This window comes from Pleurodeles waltl, chromosome 6 (genome assembly GCF_031143425.1).
Source record: "Pleurodeles waltl isolate 20211129_DDA chromosome 6, aPleWal1.hap1.20221129, whole genome shotgun sequence".
Lineage (NCBI taxonomy): Eukaryota > Metazoa > Chordata > Amphibia > Caudata > Salamandridae > Pleurodeles > Pleurodeles waltl.
This window is the reverse complement of record NC_090445.1, coordinates 1,539,103,156-1,539,123,988: the sequence shown is the minus strand read 5'-3', so window position 1 is coordinate 1,539,123,988 and position 20,833 is coordinate 1,539,103,156. Positions and strand designations below refer to the sequence as shown.

General features: G+C 50.2%; 1 long non-coding RNA gene across 1 annotated transcript in view; it reads left to right on the top strand.

Annotated features, from left to right (window-relative positions):
- LOC138302160 (uncharacterized) overlaps positions 1–20,833 on the top strand; it is a 114,172-nt gene that overhangs the window by 20,527 nt on the left and 72,812 nt on the right. The window lies entirely within an intron of this gene.

The following is a 20,833-nucleotide window of genomic DNA, read 5'->3' as shown; positions in this document are numbered from 1 at the left end:
AGGGGAATCCAAGATGGGGTGACTTGTGGGGCTCTCATCAGGTTCTGTTACCCAGAATCCTTTGCAAACCTCAAAATTTGGCCAAAAAAACACCTTTTCCTCACATTTCGGTGACAGAAAGTTCTGGAATCTGAGAGGAGCCACAAATTTCCTTCCATCCAGCGCTCCCCCAAGTCTGCCGATAAAAATGGTACCTCATTTGTGTGGGTAGGCCTAGCGCCCGCATCTGGAAATGCCCCAAAACACAACATGCACACATAACATTTTTACATTGAAACCTGACGTGTTTTTTGCAAAGTGCCTAGCTGTAGATTTTGGCTTTCAACTCATCCGACACCTAGGGAAACCTACCAAACCTGCACATTTTTGAAAACTAGACACCTAGGGGAATCCAAGATGGGGTGCCTTTTGGGGCTCTCACCAGGTTCTGTTACCCAGAATCCTTTGCAAACCTCAAAATTTGGCCAAAAAAACACTTATTCCTCACATTTCGGTGACAGAAGGTTCTGGAATCTGAGAGGAGCCACAGATTTCCTTCCATCCAGCATTACCCCAAGTCTGCCGATAAAAATAATACCTCACTTGTGTGGGTAGGCCTAGCGCCTGCGACAGGAAATGCCCCAACACACAACATGGACACATTACATTTTTACATTGAAAACTGACGTGTTTTTTGCAAAGTGCCTAGCTGTAGATTTTGGCCTCCAGCTCAGCTGGCACCTACGAAAACCTACCTAACCTGCACATTTTTTTAAACTAGACACCTAGGGGAATCCAAGATCGGGTGACTTGTGGGGCTCTCACCAGGTTCTGTTACCCAGAATCCTTTGCAAACCTCAAAATTTGGCCAAAAAAACACCTTTTCCTCACATTTCGGTGACAGAAAGTTCTGGAATCTGAGAGGAGCCACAAATTTCCTTCCAAACAGCGTTCCCCCAAGTCTGCCGATAAAAATAATACCCCACTTGTGTGGGTAGGCCTAGCGCCTGCGACAGGAAATGCCCCAACACACAACATAAACACATCACATTTTTATATTCAAAACTGACGTGTTTTTTGCAAAGTGCCTAGCTGTAGATTTTGGCCTCCAGCTCAGCCGGCACCTAGGAAAATCTACTAAACCTGCACATTTTTTAAAACAAGACACCTAGGGGAATCCAAGATGGGGTGACTTGTGGGGCTCTCACCAGGTTCTGTTACCCAGAATCCTTTGCAAACCTCAAAATTTGGCCAAAAAAACACTTTTTCCTCACATTTCGGTGACAGAAAGTTCTGGAACCTGAGAGGAGCCAGAAATTTCCTTCCATCCAGCGTTCCCCCAAGTCTGCTGATAAAAATGGTACCTCATTTGTGTGGGTAGGCCTAGCGCCCGCAACAGGAAATGCCCCAAAACACAACATGGGCACATCACATTTTTACATTGAAACCTGACGTGTTTTTTGCAAAGTGCCTAGCTGTAGATTTTGGCGTCCAGCTCATCCGGCACCTAGGGAAACCTACCAAACCTGCACATTTTTTAAAACTAGACACCTAGGGGAATCCAAGATGGGGTGCCTTGTGGGGCTCTCACCAGGTTCTGTTACCCAGAATCCTTTGCAAACCTCAAAATGTGGCCAAAAAAACACTTTTTGCTCACATTTCGGTGACAGAAAGTTCTGGAATCTGAGAGGAGCCACAAATTTCCTTTCACCCAGCTTTCCCCCAAGTCTGCCGATAAAAATGGTACCTCACTTGTGTGGGTAGGCCTAGCGCCCGCGACAGGAATACCCCAAAACACAACATGGACACATCACATTTTTACATTGAAAACTGACGTGTTTTTTGCAAAGTGCCTAGCAGTAGATTTTGGCCTCCAGCTCAGCTGGCACCTAGGAAAACCTACCAAACCTGCACATTTTTTTAAACTAGACACCTAGGGGAATCCAAGATGGGGTGACTTGTGGGGCTCTCACCAGGTTCTGTTACCCAGGATCCTTTGCAAACCTCAAAATTTGGCCAAAAAAACACCTTTTCCTCACATTTCCGTGACAGAAAGTTCTGGAATCTGAAAGGAGCCACAAATTTCCTTCCACCCAGCGTTCCCCCAAGTCTGCCGATAAAAATGGTACCTCACTTGTGTGGGTAGGCCTAGCGCCCGCAACAGGAAATGCCCCAAAACACAACATGGACACATAACATTTTTACATTGAAACCTGACGTGTTTTTTGCAAAGTGCCTAGCTGTAGATTTTGGCCTCCAGCTCAGCCGGCACCTAGGGAAACCTACCAAACCTGCACATTTTTGAAAACTAGACACCTAGGGGAATCCAAGATGGGGTGCCTTGTGGGGCTCTCACCAGGTTCTGTTACCCAGAATCCTTTGCAAACCTCAAAATTTGGCCAAAAAAACACTTTTTCCTCAGATTTCGGTGACAGAAAGTTCTGGAATCTGAGAGGAGCCACAAATTTCCTTCCACCCAGCTTTCCCCCAAGTCTGCCGATACAAATTGTACCTCATTTGTGTGGGTATGCCTAGCGCCCGCGGCAGGAATATCCCAAAACACAACATGGACACATCACATTTTTACATTGAAAACTGACGTGTTTTTTGCAAAGTGCCTAGCTGTAGATTTTGGCCTCCAGCTCAGCTGGCACCTTGGAAAACCTACCAAACCTGCACATTTTTTAAAACTAGACACCTAGGGGAATCCAAGATGGGGTGACTTGTGGGGCTCTCACCAGGTTCTGTTACCCAGAATCCTTTGCAAACCTCAAAATTTGGCCCAAAAAACACTTTTTCTTCACATTTCGGTGACAGAAAGTTCTGAAATCTGAGAGGAGCCACAAATTTCCTTCCACCCAGCTTGCCCCCAAGTCTGCCGATAAAAATGGTACCTCACTTGTGTGGGTAGGCCTAGCGCCTGCGACAGGAAATGCCCCAACACACAACATGGACACATCACATTTTTATATTGAAAACTGACGTGTCTTTTGCAAAGTGCCTAGCAGTAGATTTTGGCCTCCAGCTCAGCTGGCACCTAGGAAAACCTACCAAACCTGCACATTTTTTAAAACTAGACACCTAGGGGAATCCAAGATGGGGTGACTTGTGGGGCTCTCACCAGGTTCTGTTACCCAGAATCCTTTGCAAACCTCAAAATTTTGCCAAAAAAACACCTTTTTCTCACATTTCGGTGACAGAAAGTTCTGGAATCTGAGAGGAGCCACGAATTTCCTTCCACCCAGCTTTCCCCCAAGTCTGCCGATAAAAATGGTACCTCACTTGTGTGGGTAGGCCTAGCGCCTGCGACAGGAAATGCCCCAACACACAACATGGACACATCACATTTTTATATTGAAAACTGACGTGTCTTTTGCAAAGTGCCTAGCAGTAGATTTTGGCCTCCAGCTCAGCTGGCACCTAGGAAAACCTACCAAACCTGCACATTTTTTTAAACTAGACACCTAGGGGAATCCAAGATGGGGTGACTTGTGGGGCTCTCACCAGGTTCTGTTACCCAGAATCCTTTGCAAACCTCAACATTTTGCCAAAAAAACACCTTTTCCTCACATTTCGGTGACAGAAAGTTCTGGAATCTGAGAGGAGCCACAAATTTCCTTCCACCCAGCTTTCCCCCAAGTCTGCCGATAAAAATGGTACCTCACTTGTGTGGGTAGGCCTAACGCCTGCGACAGGAAATGCCCCAACACACAACATGGACACATCACATTTTTATATTGAAAACTGACGTGTTTTTTGCAAAGTGCCTAGCTGTAGATTTTGGCTTTCAACTCATCCGGCACCTAGGGAAACCTACCAAACCTGCACATTTTTGAAAACTAGACACCTAGGGGAATCCAAGATGGGGTGCCTTGTGGGGCTCTCACCAGGTTCTGTTACCCAGAATCCTTTGCAAACCTCAAAATTTGGCCAAAAAAACACTTATTCCTCACATTTCGGTGACAGAAGGTTCTGGAATCTGAGAGGAGCCACAGATTTCCTTCCATCCAGCATTACCCCAAGTCTGCCGATAAAAATAATACCTCACTTGTGTGGGTAGGCCTAGCGCCTGCGACAGGAAATGCCCCAACACACAACATGGACACATTACATTTTTACATTGAAAACTGACGTGTTTTTTGCAAAGTGCCTAGCAGTAGATTTTGGCCTCCAGCTCAGCTGGCACCTACGAAAACCTACCTAACCTGCACATTTTTTTAAACTAGACACCTAGGGGAATCCAAGATCGGGTGACTTGTGGGGCTCTCACCAGGTTCTGTTACCCAGAATCCTTTGCAAACCTCAAAATTTGGCCAAAAAAACACCTTTTCCTCACATTTCGGTGACAGAAAGTTCTGGAATCTGAGAGGAGCCACAAATTTCCTTCCAAACAGCGTTCCCCCAAGTCTGCCGATAAAAATAATACCTCACTTGTGTGGGTAGGCCTAGCGCCTGCGACAGGAAATGCCCCAACACACAACATGGACACATCACATTTTTATATTCAAAACTGACGTGTTTTTTGCAAAGTGCCTAGCTGTAGATTTTGGCCTCCAGCTCAGCCGGCACCTAGGAAAATCTACTAAACCTGCACATTTTTTAAAACAAGACACCTAGGGGAATCCAAGATGGGGTGACTTGTGGGGCTCTCACCAGGTTCTGTTACCCAGAATCCTTTGCAAACCTCAAAATTTGGCCAAAAAACACTTTTTCCTCACAGTTCGGTGACAGAAAGTTCTGGAACCTGACAGGAGCCAGAAATTTCCTTCCATCCAGCGCTCCCCCAAGTCTGCTGATAAAAATGGTACCTCATTTGTGTGGGTAGGCCTAGCGCCCGCAACAGGAAATGCCCCAAAACACAACATGGGCACATCACATTTTTACATTGAAACCTGACGTGTTTTTTGCAAAGTGCCTAGCTGTAGATTTTGGCCTCCAGCTCATCCGGCACCTAGGAAAACCTACCAAACCTGCACATTTTTTAAAACTAGACACCTAGGGGAATCCAAGATGGGGTGCCTTGTGGGGCTCTCACCAGGTTCTGTTACCCAGAATCCTTTGCAAACCTCAAAATGTGGCCAAAAAAACACTTTTTGCTTACATTTCGGTGACAGAAAGTTCTGGAATCTGAGAGGAGCCACAAATTTCCTTTCACACAGCTTTCCCCCAAGTCTGCCGATAAAAATGGTACCTCACTTGTGTGGGTAGGCCTAGCGCCCGCGACAGGAATACCCCAAAACACAACATGGACACATCACATTTTTACATTGAAAACTGACGTGTTTTTTGCAAAGTGCCTAGCAGTAGATTTTGGCCTCCAGCTCAGCTGGCACCTAGGAAAACCTACCAAACCTGCACATTTTTTTAAACTAGACACCTAGGGGAATCCAAGATGGGGTGACTTGTGGGGTTCTCACCAGGTTCTGTTACCCAGGATCCTTTGCAAACCTCAAAATTTGGCCAAAAAAACACCTTTTCCTCACATTTCCGTGACAGAAAGTTCTGGAATCTGAAAGGAGCCACAAATTTCCTTCCACCCAGCGTTCCCCCAAGTCTGCCGATAAAAATGGTACCTCACTTGTGTGGGTAGGCCTAGCGCCCGCAACAGGAAATGCCCCAAAACACAACATGGACACATAACATTTTTACATTGAAACCTGACGTGTTTTTTGCAAAGTGCCTAGCTGTAGATTTTGGCCTCCAGCTCAGCCGGCACCTAGGGAAACCTACCAAACCTGCACATTTTTGAAAACTAGACACCTAGGGGAATCCAAGATGGGGTGCCTTGTGGGGCTCTCACCAGGTTATGTTACCCAGAATCCTTTGCAAACCTCAAAATTTGGCCAAAAAAACACTTTTTCCTCACATTACGGTGACAGAAAGTTCTGGAATCTGAGAGGAGCCACAAATTTCCTTCCACACAGCTTCCCCCCAAGTCTGCCGATAAAAATGGTACCTCATTTGTGTGGGTATGCCTAGCGCCCGCGGCAGGAATATCCCAAAACACAACATGGACACATCACATTTTTACATTGAAAACTGACGTGTTTTTTGCAAAGTGCCTAGCTGTAGATTTTGGCCTCCAGCTCAGCTGGCACCTTGGAAAACCTACCAAACCTGCACATTTTTTAAAACTAGACACCTAGGGGAATCCAAGATGGGGTGACTTGTGGGGCTCTCACCAGGTTCTGTTACCCGGAATCCTTTGCAAACATCAAAATTTGGCCCAAAAAACACTTTTTCTTCACATTTCGGTGACAGAAAGTTCTGAAATCTGAGAGGAGCCACAAATTTCCTTCCATCCAGCGTTCCCACAAGTCTGCCGATAAAAATGGTACCTCATTTGTGTGGGCAGACCTAGCGCCCGCAACAGGAAATGCCCCAAAACACAACATGGACACATCACATTTTTACATTGAAACCTGACGTGTTTTTTGCAAAGTGCCTAGCTGTAGATTTTGGCCTCCAGCTCAGCCGGCACCTAGGGAAACCTACCAAACATGCACATTTTTACCAACTCCAACTAGACGCCTAGGGGAATCCAAGATGGGGTGACTTGTGGGGCTCTCACCAGGTTCTGTTACCCAGAATCCTTTGCAAACATCAACATTTGGCCAAAAAAACACTTTTTCCTCACATTTCGGTGACAGAAAGTTCTGGAATCTGGAGGATCCACAAATTTCCTTCCACCCAGTGTTCCCCCAAGTCTTCCGATAAGAATGGTACTTCACTTGTGTGGGTAGGCCAAGTGCCCGCAAAAGGAAATGCCCCAAAACACTATCTGGACACATCAAAATGATCAAAGACAAAACTACCTGTTTTTGCGGGGGGCACCTGCGTTTTTGGTCCTGGGCTCAGCAGCCATACAGGGAAACCTACAAAACCCAGACATTTCTGTAACTAGACACCCGAGGGAGTCCAGGGAGGTGTGACTTGCGTGGATACCCCAGTGTTTTCTTACCCAGAATCCTCAAAAAACCTCAAATTTAACTAAATAATCAAATTTTTCCCACATTTCTGTGTAAGATCACCACACCGGGACAAATTTCCTACCACCCAACGTTCCCCTCATTTTCCCGGTAAACATTATACCTCACTTGTGTAGGTGAGCCAAGTGCCTGTGACAGGGAAGAGCCAAAAACATGTCAAAATTGAGGGGGAACCAAAGCGGATCCAAAAGGGCAGTTTGGAAAAAAACATTTTTAGGCTGACAAGTGTGGCAGAATTTCTATCAGTATAGATGAGACAATGCTGGGTGGTAGGAATTTTGTGGATTCCTGCAGATTCCGGTAGGTTCCATCACAAAAATGTGGGAAAAATGTGTAATTTCCAGCAAAGTTGGAGGTTTTCAGGGCATTGTGGGTAAGAAAATGGTGCGGGGTGCATGTGAAGCACACCTCCTTGGACTCACCCAGATGATTAGTTTTCAGATGTGTCTAGGTCTTGTGGATTTTTCCACAATGTCTAAAAAGTGCAGCCCTTACCATTCCAAGTGGGACGATTTTGGGAGTTAGCCAAGCTCTCATGGCCCAAATGTAACACCAAAACCCCAAATAATCAAATGTCCACTTGCTTGCCGTGGGATAAGATGTTTTAGTGTGCGGGGGAGAGCTGAAAGACTGTTACCCCCTTCAGTTAGGGTGGGGGCATAACCATGCCCATACTGGTTGGTAGCCACCACCCCACTATTTATTTAATTTTTATTCCCTGGCATTTAGTAGACTTCCTGCCCCCCGGGGTGTGGATCGGGGGTGATTGCCCCATCTGCCCACTGGTGGGCAGAACAACTTTGGCCCTATTTATTTGGGGTGGGGGTATGGCCATACCCCACCCTCTTATTTTGAAAAAAAATCTTCCCTGGTCTCTAGTGGGCTTTCTGCCCCCCTTGGGGACAGATGGGCCTTCCAAAAATAAGCTGATCTGCCTCCAAGGGGGGCAGATATGGCCAACAGTAATGTGCCCCCATGGGGAGCGACCCTTGCCCAAGGGGCTGCCCCCCCAAACAAAACACACATACCAATCCCTGGTGCCTAAGTGGTTTCTGCCCCCTGGGGGCAGATCGGCCTAATAGATATGGGCCGATCTGCCCCCAAGGGGAGCAGAAATGACCTAAAATAAATTTGCCCCCCAAAGGGTCGCTCCCCTTGCGTGAAATTGGCGCAAAAAAAAATCCCTGGTGCCTAGTGGGTTCTGCCCCCCTTGGAGGCAGATCGGCCTAATAAAAATTGGCAGCTCTGCCCCTAAGGGGGACAGAAATGACAGAAAATAAAATTTCCCCGTTGGGGAACGACCCTTGCCTAAGGGGACGCTCCCCTTGCATGAAATTTTCGCAAAACAATCCCTGGTGTCTAGTGGTTTCTGCCCCCCGGGGGCAGATTGGCCTAATAAAAATAGGCCGATCTGCCCCAAGGGGGGCAGAAATGGGCAAATATAATTTTTTCCCCCAGGGGTCGTTCCCCACATATAAAAAAATAAAACAAAACAACAAAAAAATAATACCTGGTGCCTAGAGGTTTCTACCCCCCCGGGCAGATCAGCCTAATTACAATAGGCCGATATGCCCCCAAGGGGGGCAGAAATGGCCTAAAACAAATTTGACCCCCTCCTGGAGAGCGACCCTTGCCTAAGGGGTCGCTCCCCTCAAGTGAAACTGACAAAAGAAATCCCTGGTGTCTAGTGGTTTCTGCCCCCCTTGGGGGCAGATTGGCCTAATAGAAATAGGCCGATCTGCCCCCAAGGGGGTCGGAAACAGCCTAGAATTAATTTTGCCCCCAGGGGAGTGACCCTTGCCTAAGGGGTCGCTCCCCACATATTTAAAAAAAAAAAAAAAATACCTGGTGTCTAGGGTTTTTTTGCCCTCCCGGGGCAGATCGGCCTAATTATAGCCGTAAAATTATTTGCCCCCAAGGGGCCACCACCCCTTATGTGTACATGTAATAAAAAAACAAAATCCCTGGTGTCTAGTGGTTTCTACCCCATTTGGGGGCAGATTGGCCTAATAAAAATAGGCCTATCTGCCCCCAAGGGGGGCAGAAATGGCCTAGAAAGAATTGTGCCCCCAGGGGAGCGACCCTTGCCTAAGGGGTCGCTACCCACAAATAAAACACACAAAAAAAAAAAAAAAAACTGGTGTCTAGGGGGCAGAAACAGCCAAAAAACAAATTGCCCCCCTGGAGAGCGGCCCTTGCCCAAGGGGCCGCTCTCCTTATCAAGCAAATAAATTCCCTGGTGTCTAGTGGCATTTCTGCTGCCCGATCGCATTGCGGAATGCTCAGAGAAGGCCTTTCCTCTCCTTTCAGGCTTCTCTGCCCCCTCCACGTGATCAGAGGAGAAATGCTTTTGCATTTTTCCTCCGATCGGCGCTGGAAGAGGGGAAGGCCTCTGATGAGGCCACGCACGATTGCGCGGTGATGTCATCAGAAGCCACGGGGGGCGGGGGTGGAAGAGGAAGCGATTCCCCTTCCATCCCTGCCCAGGGGAGGGGGGGCCTGGCTAGCGCTCCCCCCGGGGGCCCACAGCAGGACGAGGTGGTCTCGTCCTCAGCACCGGGGAACCGGCAAGGAGGACGAGATCACCTCGTTCGGGGCACAAAAGGGGTTAAAGAAACTCGTTTTCTTGCATTTTCCCAAAGCCTGAATACCTCCCTTTGGGCAATTATCTCCCTGGTCTCACACTTTCATTGCTTTTGGTGAGATATCCCACACCCCCTATCCCACAAACTAAGAGGTCTGAAAGAAAAGACCCTTACCTATACTATATTTTTTCCTTTTCTTTCCGCTCTGGGGAATGACACCAACAATGCTCTTCTCCGCGAAAACCTTCATACCTGAGAAATAAGAGAGAGAGAGAGAGAAAGAGAGAGAGAGAGAGAGAAAAAAAAGAAGGCCACTTAACAAAGGGACAGAAAAAGGACAAAGAAAGGACTCAAGAATAACACCTATAACAGACTAACAAGAATCATTTGTTGAACTACAACGAATTAAATCTAATTAACCTCACTATATCCTTATTGCCTAAAGCCTCATTTCTGGTCATAGTGAAGGAACCCACCACAGTCCCTCTAACCTTTGTTTTTTTAAGTGAATTTCTATGATTTTTCTAAATTCTGTTGCCTAACTATAACGTCCCTGTAACCTTTGTTTTTTTCAGTGAATTTCTATGGGTTTTCTAACGTAAAGTAATTTTCATTACTATATGTTAATCTAAACAATGCTGCGCACAGCCTTCAGCCGTGCAAGGTGGTAGTTGGCTGCAGGGCCTGATCTGTGGCCAGCCTCTGCAGCCAACTCCCCTAACCACCCAACCTCACACTGCACAAGGCCCTTTGGCCCTGCACAGCAGGAGTTGGCCGCAGCCTGTCTCTCTGGGTGTGAGAACAGGTGTGTGAAAGAGTACCTGGGGGAGAAAGTGGCTCTGAGACTGTCTGTCTGGGTGTGAGAATGGGCGCATCAGTGTCCAAGTTGGAGCATTAGTGTCTGTGTCGGTCAGTGAGTGGGTGCATGAGGGTTTCAGTGGGTCTGGCTCGTTGGGCCGTTTACGATTGCAAGAATGTTTGATACATCTGGCCCCAAGTTCCTCTGTTGTGTAAAGGCAGCCACAACATTTCTCTTCATGTTGAGGCTGACCAATCAGAGCATGAGGTCTCACCAGAATAACAGGAGCTTCTTATCCCTTGAGAGTCCAGCAGGGAAAATATCAGATCACTCTATTATTTGAGGTTGCATGTCTGCAGGAGTGCCACATACCCAACAGTCAAGATAGCTATAAAATTTGAACCTTAATTTCTCAAAAATGACTGAACAGATTTACACCAAATCACAAAAAGCAAACTTTCTGTGTAAAGATCTAACTTTCTGGACAATTTAGTGTTCTTCCGATCAGCTGTAGCACTGTTCCAAAACTTTGGGGAAATTGAGTTTTAGGAACCCCCCTTTTTCTCAGCTATAACTTGATGGACCACTCTGAAGCCTTCCAGGAAGGAGCTTAAGGTGGATAAACTCTTTTTAAAAGTTCTGTGATGTTTTGCTCCAAAAGTGCCAACGTTATTAGTAAACCAAAAAACTAATTTCCTATGGTAACTATGTCCTGATATGAAACACAATGGTCTTACTATTCTGTTGGTGTATGTTTTGTTTTAGCATGTCCCTTCCAAATCCTTCCTTAGCTGCACTGCTTTTTGTATAATTATTCCCCATTTTTCCAACACGCCCTCGGTCTCTCACACATTTACTACAAAGTAGCGTACTACGTGTGTAGAGATCACCACCTCTGTGGCAGAGATCTTGACACAGAAAAGTTAGGCGAGGCAAATATGGAGTTTTCTGACCATATGTTTGTGAACTGCTTTTTGTAGCAAACAATTTTTCCAACTGTGGTACTACTTTAAGTACTACAATATGCAGTTTGTGAATGGGGCCCATTGTGTCCTGTCAAGTTTGATGCATTTCTTCTCAGTCATTTTTCTGTAGTAGAAAGCAAAGATTCCTTTAGAGATAAAACTGGAAACTCCACATTTCTCCATACACACTATTTTTCCACCCATTAACAATTATTCACAAAGCTTGGCATGCCGCACTCAAATCAAATAAACCTTTTTTTGCAAGAGTTTTGTGTATATTCATCAAACAGCCCCAAAGTTATTACCAAAACAAACAAGTATTGGCAATGCCAACAGGTCTCATGTCTGCCTCTGGTGGGAAGGCTCCTATTGCAACATTGTTACTCTGGATCCTGCAAGAATTCTCCTACATCCAAGTCTGTGCATCCTCCAGGGTGACAAGGACTATGTTTGCACCTGGAAGCACGAAGGAATCTCCGTTGGAGTGAAGGAGTCATTCCTCTGCATCTCCAGGCACCTCAAGGCAATGACGACCGGCTGGTGGATCCTGCTGTCCCATGGACAAAGTGAAACCTCTCCTCACAGGTGGTGGTTCTGTGGTCCTCATTGGGGCCCTCCTGCCTTCTGATCCACTTGGGAGACTGTGAGTCCTTGCTGCAGCCACTGGAACAGAACCCCTGTTCAGCGCGACTTTTGCTCTTGCCAAGGTTTGGCTCTTCCTCCAAGAGATCTTCGAGCACCGAGAAGTCCCAGCCTCCAGCACTCTGCAAATCGAAGATCAACCTTCGTTCTGCAGCTCCTGTAAATTGGGACTTCTGTTTCGTTGTGCTGCTGAGGCATCCTTGTGACTCCCTGCATCCATTGTCTATGGGTCACTTGTGGGGGCTCTAATGACTTCTGCTGGCCTTTCTGTGTGCTGAGGGCCAGCCCTGACTCCCCCTGAAGGATAGAGTCTCCTGGACCTTCCTAGCCCCCTATACCTTGCAAATCCTCCTTCAGCTCCTGATTGCATCTGTCAGTGCTTGTTTGTGACCTCGCTGGTCATTGCCCCTCCGGAAATCCAGCGTTCTGCAGTTAATGGACCCCGCAGCTGGGCTTCTTCTTTCACCAACCTGCAGGAACTTAACCTCTAGGAGGGTGGGCATTGCCACCTGCTCTACCTGGGCACATCCTAGGGCGCTGGACTCTGGCACCTTCCTTTTCAGGTATTCTATGTCCCGAATCCACCCTTAGGTTCCACTGGCCTGGTCCACGGGTTGCGACAGCAGCTGGACAAGTGAGGCCTCCATTGACTTCAGTAAGCATTTCTGACGTCCTTTCACCCCATACATCTGGGTCCCTCGTGTAGGTACTCCTATCTCCTGGGTATCCTTGGGTGGGGACACTCTACAACTTTCCTCCTGTCTTTGCTCCTCCTGTTTCCTCGTGGCCCACTCTCGTGGAGCAAACAGGAATAAACACATCTCAATTTAGTGTATATTTGTTAGAGACGCTATAGTTTGGTACACTTGTACAAATTATGAGGATATGGTGGAGTGACTCAGGCCCTTATTACAACATTGGCGGTAAAAGCCGCTCACCACCGCGCAGAAGACCGCCAACACACCACTGCGGCCGCAGAATTCCGTCACAGCTATTATGACCCACATCTCTGAATCCGCCAAAATTCAGACACCCACACAAGTCGGCCACACCAAAGGTCAGTGATAAACTGGCGAACACAAATCCTCCACCGTCACGCCAACAGAAATACACCCACACTATCACGACACACGAATACACGCGGCGGTCTTTCATCCGCGGTATTCCATTGGCGGTACACACCGCCGCGCTCAAAATACACACACTCTTACAAAACATCCCCACATTGGACAATTCAAAATACACATACCTGATACACATACACACACCACTCCCACACACCCATTACAATATAAAACACACACCCACAAACCCTTACGACAAAAAATTCAGAAAGAAGGCCAGAGAGAGACACCACCAGCAAGAACAACAGCATCCACAGGCACACAACACCATCACCCACACAACTTCCACGCACCTCACACAACACACCACTACATATCACCACACACTCCAGCCCACACATCACCTACACCACCCCATGGCACGGCAAAGACACCCCAGGTTCTCGGAGGAGGAGCTCAGGGTCATGGTGGAGGAAATCGTCCGGGTAGAGCCACAGCTATTCGGATCACAGGTGCAGCACACCTAAATTGCAAGGAAGATGGAGCAATGGTGAAGAATAGTGGACAGGGTCAACGCAGTGGGACAACACCCAAGAAATCGGGAGGACATCAGGAAAAGGTGGAACGACCTACGGGGGAAGGTGCGTTCTGTGGTCTCAAGACACCACCTGGCGGTTCAGCGGACTGGCGGCGGACCCCCACCTCCTCCCCCACAACTAACAACATGGGAGGAGCAGGTCTTGGCGATTCTGCATCCTGAGGGCCTCGCAGGAGTAGGTGGAGGAATGGACTCTGGTAAGTCAAATCTTAACTATTACATCCCCCACCCTACCTGCATGCCAGCACATACCCCCACCCTCACCCTCACCCCATCACTCTAACTCCTCACAAATGTCCCAACATCACAAACCACACATCCTAACACCAAGCCCTGCATACAACAACAAAGCATGGACACCCATCACTAAAGCATGCCCACTGCACATACCCATACACCCCCCTAAACCACCATCACACAAGCTACAACACATGAATGCTAGCACTGGGGTACACACTCACCCACCCATTGCACACCATTACACACACATATTTAACAAACATCCTTTTATACCCCTGCAGCACCCTTACCCAACGTCACCGGACAGGAGGGTCCACACATGTCCACACCACCAATAGAAGAGGCCCACAGTGATGACAGCACCTCTGTCCAACTGGATCTAGATGACCAGCCCAGACCATCGGGGACCTCTGGACAGTCGGTTCCCCTCACACAGGCATAGGCCACCACAGACCTTCCCCCCTCTGGAAACACCAGCACAGCACCCACCCAGCGGGCCCATACCTCTGTCCCCAGGACACGTCAATCAGCTGTGTGTCCACCACTACAGGGAACCCAGGATAAGCCACCACCCCAACAACAACAGGGACCTGGGGGCAGTGGCAGTGGGCACGCGGTCCAGGGGACGGAGGCACTGGAACACAGGAGAACTGGGCGGGCTGCCGTGCGACAGGGGGCGGACAGGCCAAGGGAACCCACTCTCCACGAGGCCATCTCCTCCATCATGGGAGCATACCACCACTCCCAGGAGACGATGGCAACGGTACTGGCCAAGTTTCAGGAGACCCAGCGCATGCAGGAGGAACAGTATATGGGCTTCAGGGAGGAACACAGAACCATCAGCTACACCCTGAGCACCATCGTAGGGGTGCTGAAGGAAGTACTCAACACCAGGAGGGACACTGTGGCACTACAAGGGGCCCCTGACACTAGCACGGCGCTAGTGGACAGGAGCCCCGCCACAGGACCACCACACCAGCACCCCACCGCCTGCAGAGGGAGAACCACCCCGCAAACGGTCCCTGAGGTCCAGGAACAAGACAGAGAACAATGCCAAGACCCCCGCCAAGAAATGAGACCACCCTGATTGTCATCCTACTGTCCCACTTTGTCACCCTGTCCATAATTAAACTGCCCCAGCTCCACTTCCTATGCTCATATGGGCAATGCACCTGTGAGACTAATAGACTGGACTCTGCCATGGACACTCCTCCGCCATCACCCCTCACCATTTCACTACCCCCTCCAATATTTTGCATTTAAATAAAGACACCTAAAGTACAAAATGATCTGGAGTCTGTCTGTGATTTCGAAATAGTGTATTAGCAATTACAATGACAAAATGTTTTTTAAATAGTAATGTCAACATACCTATGTCACACAGCTCTAGTCCATGAGGAATCTAAGCAGATGTCACACAGTGGGACCCACATCTGTGAAACCGTAAGGAAACGTGACAACTCAGTGACCATACACTGGGTGAAAACGACAGACAGGAGAGAGGTAGTAGAGTAAAAGTACATGTAGTAGGCAGGATTGTATTCTTACCTGTGTTTCACTGGAAATATTTCTGGATCACTGAGTCCCTGTTGTGCATGTCTTCTTCCCCTGCTTCCTCCTCATCACTGTCCACAGGCTCCACAGCTGCCACAATACCGCCATCTGGACCATCCTCCTGCAGAAAAGGCACCTGGCGTCGCAAAGCCTAGTTGTGAAGCATACAGCAGGCCACGATGATCTGGCACACCTTCTTTGGTGAGTAGAATAGGGATCCACCTGTCATGTGGAGGCACCTGAACCTGGCCTTCAGGAGGCCGAAGGTCCGCGCGATCACCCTCCTAGTTCGCCCATGGGCCTCATTGTAGCGTTCCTCTGCCCTGGTCCTGGGATTCCTCACTGGGGTCAGTAGCCATGACAGGTTGGGGTAACCAGAGTCACCTGCAAATGGTGAGGGGCAACTGTTAGACACACACTAACCTGGAGGGATAACCCCAGACCCAGACAACCATTCCCACTGACTTGCTTCCAGGTGCTCACCTAATAGCCACACACGGTGACTCTGGAATTGACCCATCACATAAGGGATGCTGCTATTCCGCAGGATGTAGGCGTCATGCACTGAGCCAGGGAACATGGCATTCACATGGGAGATGTACTGGTCTGCCAAACATACCATCTGTACATTCATAGAATGATAACTCTTCCGGTTTCTGTACACCTGTTCACTCCTGTGGGGGGGGACCAAAGGCACATGGGTCCCATCAATGGCACCTATGATGTTGGGGATATGTCCCTGGGCATAGAAATCACCTTTCACTGTAGGCAAATCCTCCACCTGAGGGAAAACGATGTAGCTCTGCATGTGTTTCAGAAGGGCAGACAACACTCTGGACAATACGTTGGAAAACATTGGCTGGGACATCCCTGATGCCATGGCCACAGTTGTTTGAAAAGAGCCACTTGCAAGGAAATGGAGCACTGGCAGCATCTGCACTTGAGGGGGGATTCCTGTGGGATGGCGGATTGCTGACATCAGGTCTGGATCCAACTGGGTACACAGTTCCTGGATTGTGGCACGGCCAAGCCTGTAGGTGATTATCAAATGTCGCTCCTCCATTGTCGACAGGTCCACCAACGGTCGGTACACCGGAGGATGCCGCCATCTCCTCACATGTCCCAGCGGACGGTGCCTATGAAGGACAACAGCAAGCACAGAGTCAAACAACTCAGAGGTACGTACCCACAGTTTACACAAAACACCAATCACACACAAAAGGTGGCCTGTATGTGTGTTGAGACTAGGCCTAGGTATGTGTGACGCAGTTGGAAATGAAGCCATGTGGGCCCCTGAAATGGCAGCTGCCTGACCTGTAAAGTGGGACAATGGGATGTGAGGTAACTGCGCTGGCGTTGTACACCGTTGCGGTAGGCGGTCGAAGACAGCGGCGCAATGCTGCATTGGTTAACATTGGACCCTATGGGTCCCAGGAGCCAATGACGATGTACGCCGGCGGTGACGGTACGCACCGCCGCTGACGTGACCGCCGCTGACTTGACCGCCGCTGACGTGACCGCCGCAGACATGACCGCCATTTTCTATCTGTTCAATCACTCGATACCTGATCTTCGACAGGAGAGGACCTACACTGCAAGTGCTGCTGTGACCTCGGTTTGGAAGAGACAATGGCTCGAGAGTCTGGGGAAAGGGCCCCTGCCTTCACATCGGAGGAGTTGGAGAAGCTCGTGGATGGGGTCCTCCCCCAGTACGCGCTACTCTACGGTCCTCCAGACAAACAGGTAAGTACACAGGGAGCATGTTGTATGGGCTATGCCTGTGTGGAGAGGGCTGGATGTAAGAAGGAAGGGGGCAGAGTGCTGTGTGCATGAAAGACGGTGAATGCATGTGCCACATGCCAAGGGTAGGGATGGGAGCCAATCACTTTGACGGTGCAGTTGGTAATGACGTCTCTTCTTCCCCTGTACATTTCATGTAGGTCAGCGCCCACCAGAAGAAAGATATTTGACGTGCCATCGCCAAGGACGTCCGGACCCTGGGGGTCTACCACAGACGGAGCACCCACTGCCGGAAAAAATGGGAGGACATTCGCCGCTAGAGCAAGAAGACTGCGGAGGCTCAGCTGGGGATGGCCTCCCAACGTATGAGGGGTGCCCGTCGCACCATGACCCCCCTGATGTTCAGGATCCTGGCGGTGGCCTACCCGTAGTTGGATGGGCGCTTGAGGGCATCACAGCAGACACAAGGGGGTGAGTACACTCTCATTCTGATGACTTTGCGCGCAGTGGAGTTGTCTGGGTGCGGGAGGAGGGCTGTGGGTTTCCCTAGGCCAGGGCGAGTTCCGTAGGCAAGGCCCCTCCGTAAGGCAGGCCATGTGGCACCCTAGCCCACCTCTGTAGAGTGCCAAGTACAGCTATTCATGCCCCTGTGTCATCTATGTGTGCAGATGTCGTCCATAGCCTTGTAGGCCATTTCCCAGGAATTGAACAGTGTAACCCAAAATCGCAGCGTAGTCCAGGGGGCTTCTGTGTCTGTCTTGTCCGCCAACGGTAGCAGTAATCCATGCACTCAACATGTCTTTCTTCTGTCCCCCCCCTCTTTTTGTGGTCTCCCTGTTCTTGTGTGCATTAGCATCATCAGGCGGAGGAGCAGTGGCACCGGAGCACGAGGGAGCTGCATCCCACATGGCCCTGGAGGGCGAGACTACGGACTCGGAATTCACCAGTGGGACGGAGGGCGAGGGGAGCTTCACGGCGGGGACAGGAGCTGACACCAGCGACATGGACACGTCCTCTCATGGGAGCTCCCTTGTGGTGACAGCAACATCTGTGCACCCCGCATCTACACGTACAGCCGCCACCCCCCCTACCAGCACACCCCTCCCAGCAGCCCCTCTGCCTTCGCCCCGTGCCCGCTCACCCAGGAGGGTGGGCATCACCTTCGCCCCAGGCACCTCAGGCCCTGCCCCAGTCACCCCTGCTGCCCTCAGTGAGGAGGCCATTGACCTCCTCAGGTCCCTCACTGTTGGGCAGTCTACCATTTTTAATGCCATCCAGGGTGTAGAAAGGCAGTTGCAACAAACTAAGGCATTCCTGGAGGGCATTCATTCTGGTCAGGCGGCCCTTCACCAAGCTTTTCAAACTCTGGTCTCAGCACTGATGGCAGCCAATGTCCCCATCTCTAGCCTCCCCCCTCCAACTTCCTCCACCCAGACACAATCCCCTGTACCTCTGCCTATCCCAAGCACACCTACAGACCAGCATGCACACACGTCAACACACAAGGGAAGCTCAGGCAAACATAAGCACCACACATCCCACAGGCACTCACGTAAGCAAAACACACATGCAGACACACCAACATCCACTGCCTCCACTGTGTCCCCCTCCTCGTCGTCTCCCTCCTCCCTCCCAGTCTCGTCTACACTCACACCTGCATGCACTACCTCTACAGCCACTATGTCCCTCACCAGCACACCCACCAGCACACCCCGCTCACGTACACTCACCACCCCCACTACTATTCACATGTCCCCTGTGTCCTCTCCCAGTGTGTCTGTGACACCCCCTCCCAAGATACACAAACGCAGCCACAAACCCACCCACCAGCCATCCACATCACAACAGCCTCCAGCGCATGCACCTGCACCCAAAGTCACCAAACGTACTCCTCTTACTACCACCACCTCTTCCTCCACTCCCAAACCCCCTCCAGCTACCCGTTCCAGTGTGTCCAAAAAATATTTCATGTCCAGCCTTGACCGTTTTCCCACACCTCCCCCCCCCCGTCCATCTCATAGGTCCCGAACTAGCACCTCAGCCACCGCATCTCCGGGACCAGTAGTGCCTGTAGTCACAGGTATGTGGAGTGCACCGGCCACCAGGACCGCCAGTGTGGCACGGAGCCACAGCACAGCCAGTCCCCCAACTGTGAAGCATCAGAAATTGGCCAGTGCCCGGAGGGAGAGGGGGAAGACTCCAGCCACCAAAGCCGCTCCCAGGGGTCCTGGTGGGAGTGTGGAGTCAGCTGTGACACCTCCCAAGGTGGGGAAGGGCCACAAGAAAACCGGCAAGTCTGGGAAGAGCTGCACGGCGGAGAAGACCGCCATCATCCCCGCTGTCCAGGAGGGCCCCGCCAGCCCCAGCCCAGCTGCCCAGGAAGGCCCCGCCAGCCCCAGCCCAGCTGTCCAGGAGGGCAACGCCAGCCCTGCTGATCCATGAAGGACCGCCAGCACAAGCCCCGCTAGGCCATGAAGGACCGCCAGCACAAGCCCCGCTGGGCCATGAAGGACCGCCAGCACAAGCACCGCTGAACAGGGCACCACCAACTCAAGCACCGCTGAACAGGGCACCACCAACTCAAGCACCGCTGAACAGGGCACCGCCAACTCAAGCACCGCTAGCCCATGAGCAGCAGGGGCATTGACGCAACTGGTTCCGTCACGGGGTGAGTGATGCACTCTGGGGACCAGTCCCCCTCCAGAACCAGTGGAGACATCCATCCACTACCTCTGTCCTTCACAGGATGAAGCACTCTGGGCACCAGTCCCCCTCCTGAGCCAGTGGAGACATCCATTCACTATCTCTGTCCTTCACAGGATGAAGCACTCTGGGCACCAGTCCCCCTCCAGAACCAGTGGAGAGATCCATCCACTACCTCTGTCCTTCACAGGATGAAGCACTCTGGGCACCAGTCCCCCTCCAGAACCAGTGGAGACATCCATCCACTACCTCTGTCCTTCACAGGATGAAGCACTCTGGGCACCAGTCCCCCTCCAGAACCAGTGGAGACTGTTATCCACTTGAGTGACTGTGGCTTTGCACTCCCCAGGATGTTACAGTGGGCAAGCCACCCACTGTAGAGACTTGAGAGACTGTGGCTTTGCACTCCCCAGGATTGAACAGTGGGCATTGAGCCCCCTTGTGGATCTGGCGTCGTGCACTCATCCGGCTGAGGTGCACCCCCTTCCCTTCCCCCTGAGGTGCCTGTTGTATTTCTATCTGATGCCCCTGCAGTGTTCTCTCTGTTTTGATCGGGTATCGAGTGTGGGCCTCGCCCATGCATTTTGGGCCCAGTGGTCCACGGACTATAAATGGTGCAATACCTGGACTTGTATTATTGGTGTATATATTTGTTTATAGTGTATATATATTTTGGAGTACTGGATTTTAATGGATTACAATCGTTACAATCATTTCCTTTTGTCTTTGCATTCTTCCGGGGGGCTTGGGGGTGTAACTGTAATGCATCAACATGTATTAGTGTGTGTGTTGTGGGTGAGGGTGGGGGTGGGGGTGTTGTGTGTGTGTGTCACTCTTTTTTCCCTCCCCCTCCCCTGTGTCGTAGGTGCAGTACTCACTGCGGTCTTCGCCGCTGGCGTTCGTGCTCCTGGTAGAGGAGCAGGAAGACTATCGCAGGTAGAATTTGGAGTTCCGGTTCCATGGTGTCCTCGTTCC